The sequence below is a fragment of the Miniopterus natalensis genome, chromosome 6, assembly GCF_054644295.1.
Source record: "Miniopterus natalensis isolate mMinNat1 chromosome 6, mMinNat1.hap1, whole genome shotgun sequence".
Taxonomy (NCBI): domain Eukaryota; kingdom Metazoa; phylum Chordata; class Mammalia; order Chiroptera; family Miniopteridae; genus Miniopterus; species Miniopterus natalensis.
The window spans coordinates 34,412,962-34,423,677 of NC_142086.1; the positions used below are offsets into that span (position 1 = coordinate 34,412,962).

The window sequence follows — 10,716 nt, forward strand, 5'->3', positions numbered from 1 at the left end:
TAACGAGTGTGACTTTGTAAGTTGGATCGCCCTGTACAAATGGTATTATTTGTTGTTACTGAATTAAATTTAGTTGAATCAATTCCCTTTTGAGGGTGGTGTTTTTTTTTTGCCTTGGGGAAGAAGCATTGAGATCTGTGTGCACCTCTTTTATGGCCTTTGACAGTCACGGGAAGTTCTTTATTTATTTATTTTTTAAAATTGATTTTTAGAGAGAAGGAAAGGAAAGAGAGAGAAACATCGACATGAGAGCCAAGCACCAATCAGCTGCCTCCTGCATGCCCCCTACTGGGAATCAAGCCCTCAACTCGGGCACGTGCCCTGACTGGGAATTGAACCAGCAACCTTTCAGTGCCCAGTACAATACCCAACCAACTGAGCCACACCAGTCAGGGCGAGAAGTTCTTGTTAAAAGTGTGATTATATCCATATCTACATCTACAAGTGTATACACATCAATATGTCTCTTATCCATTTGGACCCTAGCATCGCTACGACCTATTCTGACAGTTACTGAAGAGACATTTCTGTCCAGGGGAAAAGATCAGGATAGTGAATGTCTTGGTACTGTGAGGACTTTATTCCAAAGAGGAACCCAATTCTAATGAGTTAGGCATATTATATAGAGAATCCCTTTTGCCAGGTTACAGGGAAGCTTAGCACCTAGAAGTGGCTATCAACTCAAATGCCCAGGGCTAGGCAGATCGTTTTAGTGAAACTGATGGCATATTAATAGAGCATGGTGGAAGCTGTGACAAACTGGGAAGCACATTTTTTGTCTAGAGGGTGCAGCTGCTACTCAACAGCTGCCCAACATTTCCCCCAATCTTCCAACTTTTCAAGAGAAGATAAAAATCTAGATTTTTATGTGATTTTTAAGAAAATATAGAATGTTTCATGAATTTGCATGTCATCCTTGCACAGGAACCATGCTAATCTTCCCTGTATCATTCCAATTTTAGTATATATGCTGCCAAAGCAAGCACAATTTTTTTTTCAATTTTAAAAACATACTGTGGATACCATATATGTTTGGATCTGGCCCAGGAACATCTTGGGATTCATAGCCTACAACCAACACAGACAGAAAGCTACTTCCTTGCCTACTCTCTCCAGAGTGTTAATTAAATCTTAGACATTCATGTTTTAACAGCACAATGGTGAGGCGAGGCCTGCCTAGGAGGAGTCAGCGAGCAAACTGCCCATTGATCGGGTCTGTGGTCGTAATCTTGGCTGGACATTGAAATTACTGAAAGAGTTCTTAAAAAAGCTGATGTCTGGTTCCCAGTCCCAGAGATTTTGACTCACCTGGTCTGGGTTACAACCTGGATATAGGAATTTTTAAAAGCTTCTAAGGAGGCCAGCAGGGCATGTCTCAGTGGTTCAGCATTGACCTAGGATCCAGGCGATTGGGATTTGATTCCTGGGCAGGGCACATGCCCAGGGTGTGGGCTCGATAAATGACTCTCTCATCATTGATGTCTCTCTCCCTCTCCTTTCCTCTCTCTGAAATCAATAAAGATGTATTTTAAAAAAATAAATAAATGAAAAAAATAAAAGCTTCTAAGGAGATTCTAATGTGCAGTTGTGGCCACGGAAGTAGGGAGCAGTGTTATTAGTACATTCAGTCAGCAGTGGGAAAGTTCTGAAGTCTTATGGAGTTCACATCAGCAATGGAAACAGTCCTGAGCACTTACAGATTAAAATCCTAAACAGGAAAAGATTTAGAAGTATTTTTAGACCATGTTTAATTCTTTCTTATTTTTCAGACAATGATTAAAATTCTCATAGACTCTGAAAGTTTTTGTTTCTACAATTTAATAAATGGTGTTTTTACCTCACTTAACTCTCTGAAGAAGAGGTAATTAAACACTACTAGTGTGAAATGAGGCCCAGTACTTTTGTAACTTCAGTGATATATGCTGTTCTTGTCTATCGAGCTTTCCTTCCCTTCTTCTGGAAACAGAACTCCTCTGTGCTGTGGGGAACCCATTCTTAAGATTCAGGTGAAGCTGACAATGGCTCCCTCCACTGCCTGCCTCTCAGTATACAAGTCAAAGAGGGTATGTGTGTGTAAGCAAAGCTAGCCAGGTCTGCACTCCCCTGGCCACAGTGTTAATGTAGGCAATGACTCAAGACAGTCTTCCATTTGATATGTGGGTGCTGTGGCCAGGGAGAGAGAGAGAGACAGAGACAGAGAGAGACAGAGAGAGAGAGAGAAAGAGAGAAATTATCTTTGGAGTGAAAAATTGTAAGAAAATTTAGGTTAGATTCCTTTGTGGCCATCTGTCCAGCCTTAGGTAGGTCATTGAAGAGAATGAGCCCAACTAATAGAGACAAGCAGAGATGAGGGATCCAGAGAGCTGATAACATCCTTTGAGCCTCATATCCAGCTGTCTGAATGTTTGTTATGTGAGTGAGTAGAACTCCCTTTTCTACTTAAGCTATTTTGAGCTTGGTTTCTACTGTTGACTACATTAGAATTAAGCAAGCCTCCTCCACTCCTTAGCTGGTATAAGAGTCATCAATTTATTCTAAACCATGACACAGACACCTGCTAAAATGGAGCTTAGTTTAGAAAACAAGAAGGCAAGCTTTATTTTCCTCACCAGATTAAAATTTTATCAGAAATACTCCAAGTGGAAAAATGGGCTGTACACCCATCAGACCAGATAGTACAGCTAGAGAGATCCAAGCTCTGATCAGGCCCAGCTTTCTCCAATATACAGGACATGGGACAGGAGCTCAGGGAGCATTAACAGAGGAAAATACACACAGCGTGTTGTCACAGTTCCTTTCACCGTTAATTCTCCCCAAACCGACCTATAAATTCAATGTAATTCTAATGGAAAATGCCCACAGAGATTTTTGTGGAAATTGACAAGTTGATTTTACATTTTATATTGAAAGCCAAGGGTCAAGAATAGCTGAGACAATTAATTGCAAAAAAGAAGAAAGCAGATGCCAGATTTCAAGATTTATTATAATGCTACAGGGATTGAGAGTTTGGAATTGATGCGGGAATAGATAAATAGAGCAATGAACTAATTTTAGAATTACAGAAAAGCTGCAAAATGGCACAAAGAATTCCCTTATCTGTTACCCAGTTACCCCTAATACTACCATCTTATCGTTGATTTTTAAAAGAAACTTTAAATTTGACATATGAAATTGTTTGTTTTAATTTATGATGGTTTTTTCCCTATTAACTGTGATCTTGAAAACTTTTCTTTGTGTCTGCTAATCAATTATCAGTTGTATTTTCTCCTTCGCAAATTTTTAAAAAATATATCTTTATTGATTTCAGAGAGAGGAAAGGAGAGGGAGAGAGAGAGACAGAAACATCAATGATGAGAGAGTCATTGATCGAGCCCACAACCTGGGCACGTGCCCTGACAGGGAATTGAACCCCAATCGCCTGGATCTTAGGTTGATGCTCCACCGCTGAGCCAGGCCTGGCAGGGCTCCTTTGCAAATTTTTTATCCTGATAGTTTCCCAATCTTTGGAATCTTAGTGTTTTTCTTATAAATTTTTCCAAACTTTTCTATTTTTGATGTGTCTGTTCGTTGTCACACTTGTACAAATGAATTCAACTTATTATTTGTCTTTTAATTTTTGATCCAATAGGTCTGATTTTAAAAATTTTTAAATATTAGTTTTTAAGTACAGTGGTGCCTCGGTTTGCAATCCTTTCCAGAAGACTGTTTGAGTTCTGAAACGTTTGAAAACCGAGTGATCCATAGCCGACAGCTGGGCCTCAGGATCCTGCCCTCAGAGGAAGCCGTGTGGCAGGTTTGACTTCCAAGGCCTGTTCGAAAACTGAAGCATTTCCTTCTGGGCTTACAGCATTTGTAACCCAAAATGTTCGCCAAGGGAGACTTTCAAAAACCAAGGTGCCACTGTATTTAAAAATCTCACTTTGAGAACAGTTTTGCTCTCAGCAGTGGCATATCATTCTATTCTTTTTTTTAATCCTCAGCAGAGGATATTTTTTTCCATTGATTTTTAGAGAGAATAGAAGGAAGGGAGGGATGGGGGAGAGAGAAAGAGAAGCATAGATGTGAGAGACACACATGGATTGATTGCCTCCCGCCCGGGCCCTGACTGAGGGTGGGATGGAACCTGCAACCCAGGTACGTGCCCTTGACCGGGAATCAAACCAGAGACCCTTTGGTGTGAAGGCTGATGCTCTAACCACTGAGCAACACTGGCCAGGGCTATCATTCTACTCCTTAAGAATCTATTTTGAATTCTGAAAAGAGCCAGAGGTCATTCGTAGTCAAGTCAGGTAATCAGAATACAGATACATATCATTTTGGTAAGAAAACAAATAAAAAAAACAGAACCATCAGCCAGCTGTGATGATGTATAATGACAACATTATGATTTTCTTGTGTGATCAAGAAGCTACTTAAAGGCCAATTTCAAACTCATTTTTAAAATGGCAGCGTCAGTTGGATTTTACAAGCTCCCATGGAAACTAATTTGAAGGATAATAAAAAAATTATTTCCCCATTATTACCTTTGTGACAAAGTAAATGAAATAAAAGAAAGATTCTGCGAAGAAAATAAAAAGAGCTCTGTTAGCTCTCTCGCTATTAAGGTGTATAATCACCAGCAAGTTTTGTAATTCCTTTATTTATTCAACAAATACTTGTCGAGTGCTCCCTCTGCGCCGGGCTCTGCTGTAAGGATGGGAAGTCCAAGCATCGGTGCCTTGCTGCCTTGTGCAAGTCGTGCTTTAACGGGGCAGAGGGAAAGAACAAAGAAAATAAGCAGTGATCTGATAAGTTGGAAGATAGCTAGTGTTACAGAATAAATGTAAATAGGATGGGGCATAAGGAGTGTGGGGTGAAGGGAGGGGACATTTGCAATTTTAAAAAGGTGGCCAGGGAAGGCCTCACTGGAAAGGTGACTATTAAGCAGAAGCTTGAAGGAGATGAGTAAAAAAAGCCCTGTCGGTGTTGATATCTGGAGAGAAGCATCCCAGGCCGAGAGAACAGAAGGAAATCCTGGAGGAGGGCTGCACCCGGCATGTTTTAGAGAGAGAAAAGTGATGAAAGTGAAGTGAATGAGGGGAGAGTAGCAGCCGACCAGGTGACAAGGCTAAGGGGAGAGGTGAGGTGCGGATCTCTAAAGGCCTGAAGGCCACTCCGAGAATGTTGCTTTTATCTTGAGAGAATAGAAGCCGCATGAGAGTTTGGGATGACATGATCTGCCTTATGCTTTGGTTCGATGACTTTGGCTGCTCTATTGAGAACAGATTGTTAGGAGGTTGCTATAATCCAGGTGACAGATAATGGCAGCTAAGAGCAGGCTGGTAGTGTGGGAGGTTGTAACTTGGTAAAGAAAGGGGTTGAGTTCTGGATATATTTTTACTTAATATTCCTACAAAGATTGATCTAAATAATATATATTCAATGATGATCATAATATCTAAATTATCTTAATGGATTGCTAGTAGTTTTGACATTATATTTCTTAATGTCCTCATTAAAAGTGTAAAATATTACCAAGATATAAAATTTATGATCAGAAGTAGTGAACATATGTGCTAGAGCAGAGACCAAGAGTGCAGTCTAATTAGGAGATTTTTGCCTGAAAATCAATGAGGACTCATTGTCATTTTAAGAGCATGAAAAAATTTTAAAGGTCTGTATAACTGGCAGTTTGAGGGCCAGTTCCCTGTTGGCATTTTAAAAGTTTTGCCCACTCCGAGATAATAGTTTATAGATGATTGTATTCTCAGACCTCATTAGAAGGGCCAATTAAGTGTGGCTTGAGAACCAAGAAATTAAAATGTTTGGGCAAGTATATAGGCTTCCTCTAAGCCAGAATGGGAGCTATTGCCTAAGAAGTAACTTTAGCTCCATATATCTGAGGTCTCAAAAATTCTGAAAGTTAGAAGAATAAACATGTACCAAGTAAATAATGTGCCAGGCACTGTTTTACCCAATTGTATGTTGATGGGACTTAGGTTGCTTCCATATCTTGGCTATGTAAACCATGGTGCAATTAACATAAAGATGCATATATCTCTTTGAGTTAGCATTTTGGATTTTTTCAGATAAATAACTAGAAGTGGAATGGCTGGGTCATATGGTAGTTCTATTTTTAATTTTTTTGAGGAATCTCCATACTGTTTTTACTCTATGAAGTAATTTAAATCTCATTTTTCATGGGTGTGGAAATTCAGAAGAATTAAGATAAAAGTACTTATCAAGGGTAATAGTGAGTTTGGGAGGCAGGATTTAAATTAGTCTGCCTGCATGCAAATCCATAACCTTTTTGCTGTATCTTACAAATGAAGTATGCAGGACTCCACGGCTCCAAGGAATTTAAAAGGTTAATGCTAGGAGATAGAGTGTGGATGGATTCTGGCCATCTTCAAGGCAACCATGGGGAAGGGTCCTTATGAACAGCTGTGGTTTCCACACCTGGCCATGCATGAAGATAACATAGACTGCCTATCACTAGCTTAGTGTTCTGTGCTGATGGAGAGCAACTCAGAATGAGAGCTGGGGACAAAAACTAACAACGGAAGACATAGAGCCTGTAGGTGGCAACCTGAAACCCACTGGCCACAAGAGTCTAAAAATATCTGGACTTCCTGCAATTTGTGTCACATATAATTTTTCTTAAATTTTGTTTCCAAGCAAATAACCTTTTTGAGGTACTGAGGTGTCATTCTCTGCATTGTGAAGGAGCCTCAGAGATTTTTCTTTTCCCTTGAGAGCTGAGGAGACCAAGATTCCAAGATCACAAGAATCGAGATCTGAGTCTTAGTTCAGTGCTCTTTCCACCAAGCTGTTGTGCCTCCCTAAATATTTATCTTAGTGTTGTCAGCCATCTGATATAACTTTGTGTTCCCTGGGTTTAATTTGAATGTCCAGTTTTGCATACCTACAGGTGTCTTCAGAAACAAACTCGGAGAATTGAAAAACAGCTATTCTGTGTCCACACAATTTTAATGATTTAGATTTCTTCAGCAAGACCCTAGCTTGGTTTTAAATGTCAGAACTTCTCTGAATTTCATTTTTATTTTGTAAAGGTTATTCTAATATAAACAGGGGGCAGGGTGTTGGGAGCAGAGCAAACAGGCTGTCTTGAACACTCATACTGTTTCTTTAATGTACTAACCCTTCCTTCAGGCCTCTTCATTGTCTCTCAACCATATAGTTAATTTCAAACAAATCATATTTCTCTTTTATTTTCCCATCATATTTATACTAACACATTTTGGAAACAAAAATGAAGGAAATATTTGTGCCTCCCAAACCATTCTCCTGCCCCACAGCCTCGTGTTCCACTTTAAACAGCAGTTCTGTGTCAGTAGAGAGTTTGTGAAGTGGAATGTTCTTTGGGCCAGAAAGAACCAAGTCTTAATTGAAGGAACAGCTGATCACCTGCCACTGCTTTGAGGAAAAAGAAAAAAAATCATATTAGAACTTGCTCTCACCCTGGACGAGCTGCCGCTCATCTCCCTTTTTTTCTTTCTTGATATTTTGGACCAAAGACTCAGGCCATCTTCCCAGTAGAGCTTTAACTTCTTTTTTTTTTTTTTTTAATTTTTATTTTTGTTTAAAATATTACAGGTGTCCCTTTTTCTCCCCAATGACCCATTCCACCCCATCTCACCCCCTTCCCCAGTCCCTCTCCCCACCATTGTCCGTGTCCTTGGGTTGTGCATATCTGCAAATAAATTCTTTGGTTAATCTCTCCCCCTCCACACACCTGCCCTCCTCCATCCCTCTGACATTCGTCAGTCTCATCTATGCTTCCATGTCATTGAATCTAATCTGTTCATCAGTTTATTAAGTTCTTTAGATTCCACGTATAAGCGAGATCATGTGATGTTTGTCTTTCTCTGCCTGGCTTATTTTGCTTAGCATAATATTCTCCAGGCCCATCTATACTGTCCCAAAGGGTACGAGGTTCTTCTTCTTTACAGCTGCATAGTATTCCATGGGGTAAATGTCCCACAGCTTTTTTATCCACTCATCTACTGATGGGCACTTGGGCTGTTCCCAGCTCTTAGCTATTGTAAACTGTGCTGCTGTGAACATAGGGGTGCATATATTCTTTCTGATTAGCAGCTTTAACTCTTACAGAGAGATTTGAGTAGTATGATTTTAGTCTTTTTCAATTTTATTCTTCAATTTTATAAGGCAAAAATTATTAGAACCTTTAATATTTTCCCTTTCGCCTTTCTTTTTAAAAATAGTGTTTTTCTATCAAAGCATCAAGGAATTGGGGGGGGAGGAAAATACGTTGAAACATCTAGGTTCTCGTTAGATGGTTATAATTCTGGTCCAGCCACTGCCCTTTGGTAAATGAGAATGACAGTCTCAGAAATTAATGAAAGATTTTGAGGTTTTTCACACACTAGATCCTACTTGTCATGTAATATCTTGCTTGAAATAGTGCTGTAAAACCATTAGGGGGAAACACATGGAATTCTGATTAAATACAAAAAATGCTTTTTTTTTTCCTTTTTTTTATCACTGGCCAGTAGGCTTTGCTTAAAACTTATTATCTGAAGGAATAGGAAGTTTACTTAAATAAATATCCAGTTCATTTAGGTAACATGACTTCATATGTAGACTAAGACTCTTTCCTTTAACTGGGCTCATGATGCTACTAAGCTGCAAAGGAAAGCATGGAGAAGAAACTTGACTTCAGGAAGATATGACCTTAAGAGGTGGGGACTTGAGTGAAACAATGTGGTTCTATTTTTCCAGCCTCTTTTTTTATCTGCCTCACTTAACCATGAATTAGTCTAAATTATTTTGTACCTAAATTTCAGACTCATCTCCTTCTTATCACCACCCTCAGCAAAACTATGAAGTAGATATTATTTTATGATCTGTTTTCTTATGACAAACGACTGGTATCTTTACACTCTTTGTACCCAACAACCAATTCTCCTGAGAAGCTGAGAAGTGTGTGCTATGTGGACCTGCCTGCCCTTCTTACGGGTAAGACAAAGCTATCCTTTGAAAGGGAGGAATCCATGAGCTCTAGAGACAACTTGAGAGGAGGTAGACATGGAATGGGCGTGGGTACAGTACATGGAACAGAGCTTAGAAATCTAAGCAGCAGCATCCAGGGAAAAACTAAAACCAAACCTAGGTATACTAAACAAAGCAGTCATGATCCCAAAGGGCGTAATGGGTGGAGGAAGACCCAGGTAAGAGGCAACAGGATGACTGGAGCCTGGGGAAGCCAGGTGAGAACTACAGGGTTCAAAGCATAAAATGGGAGGTGGGGCCCGAGATAAAGCAGAGCTTGGATGCTTATAACATGGGACCTATGGGTGGTGAGGTGCCCTTAAGGTGTCTACTTGACTCACCCCACCTATCCTAACTGTACTAGTAATTAGGCTATAAACTCTCAATTCCAAGCCCATCTTTCCATATTCCTCTTTGTGAAGCGAGGCTGGGGTCATACTGACCGTGTGGCTCCTTTGGCAGCTATTTCCCTGTTAGCTTGGTTCAGCCCAAAGAGGGTGCTAGAAGGGTGTTACCAAGCATTAATTTTGGGAAAACAGAATCACATCTTTGAGTCTCAATTGCCAGACAAACGACAGCCACATCACTGGGCTATTAGGATTAAACAAGCCCACTCAGCACAGTTCCAGAGTAAGTACTCAGCACATACAAGGAAAGGAGGGGGTGGGTTCCTCATCCTAAGTAGGGTTGGCCCCTCAGTTAGTCAGGGCCCAGTATTAGGCTCTAGTCAGGGAAACAAAAGCCACACTAGTTATTTTTACAGAAAAAATTTAGTATAAGGAATTAGTTAAAAGGACATTGGAGGACTGAGGAAGCAAAGTGAGGACACTGAAGTAACACAGAAATGGCAGGAAGCAGCTACCACCTTAGGCTGGGGAACAATAGGAAGAGGTTGGGGTTTTTGAACATAGAAGCTTGGAAAGGGGTGCTGGGACCCCGTTTTCTCTGGAGAAAACACTAGGTGCCTCAGAGGAATGTGGGGGGAAAGTGAAATAAATGCCACTGCCAGAATGGGGTTGTTGCCAGGGCAAGACTGTAATGGTTTTTCTTTTCACTTTTGGCAACTGAGTAGAACTTTGTGTTATTTGAGTGGCAGTGATTTTTCTCGTGTTACATTATTTGTGATCATTTTTATTATTACTATGTTTTAATCCTCACCTGAGATACGTTTTAATTGATTTTAGAGAGAGAGGAAGAGAGGGAGGGGCACAGAGAGAAACATCTATGGGCTGCCTCCCATATGCTCCCCAACGAGGGATGGAACCCACAACTTGGGTATGTGCCCTGACCAGGGATTGAACCGGACCCTTTGGTGCACGGGGATGATTCTCCAACCAATTGAGCCACACCCTCCAGGGCTGTGATCATTGTATTTTAACATATTTTATATTATACTGTGTACTTCTTTGTGAATCTCCTCAAAATATTTTGGAAACCCCTAGAATATTTCTACCTCCATCTATCCTACTGCCATCTTTCTCTTCATCTATACATTTATCTATAACTTATTTTTACCTCCATTTACACTGTATTTTTACTGCCAAATACGGTTCTTCTATACCTCTCTCTATACAGTAATTTTATCCGTATCTGTAACTATGAGGGAGACAGGGACAGTCCACCTCTGTCTTATAGTTTCAATTGTGTCTTTTTCACCCAAATTTGAATACAAAAGCATAACTAGGAAGCTTTTTACATAAAGAC

At 40.1% G+C, this 10,716-nt stretch overlaps 1 non-coding gene across 1 annotated transcript; it reads right to left on the reverse strand.

Annotated features, from left to right (window-relative positions):
* Positions 1-879: 879 nt before the first annotated feature.
* Positions 880-986, reverse strand: LOC148092877 (U6 spliceosomal RNA). The gene has a single exon (XR_015714727.1). It is a non-coding gene; the product is annotated as a U6 spliceosomal RNA (small nuclear RNA).
* Positions 987-10,716: the final 9,730 nt, after the last annotated feature.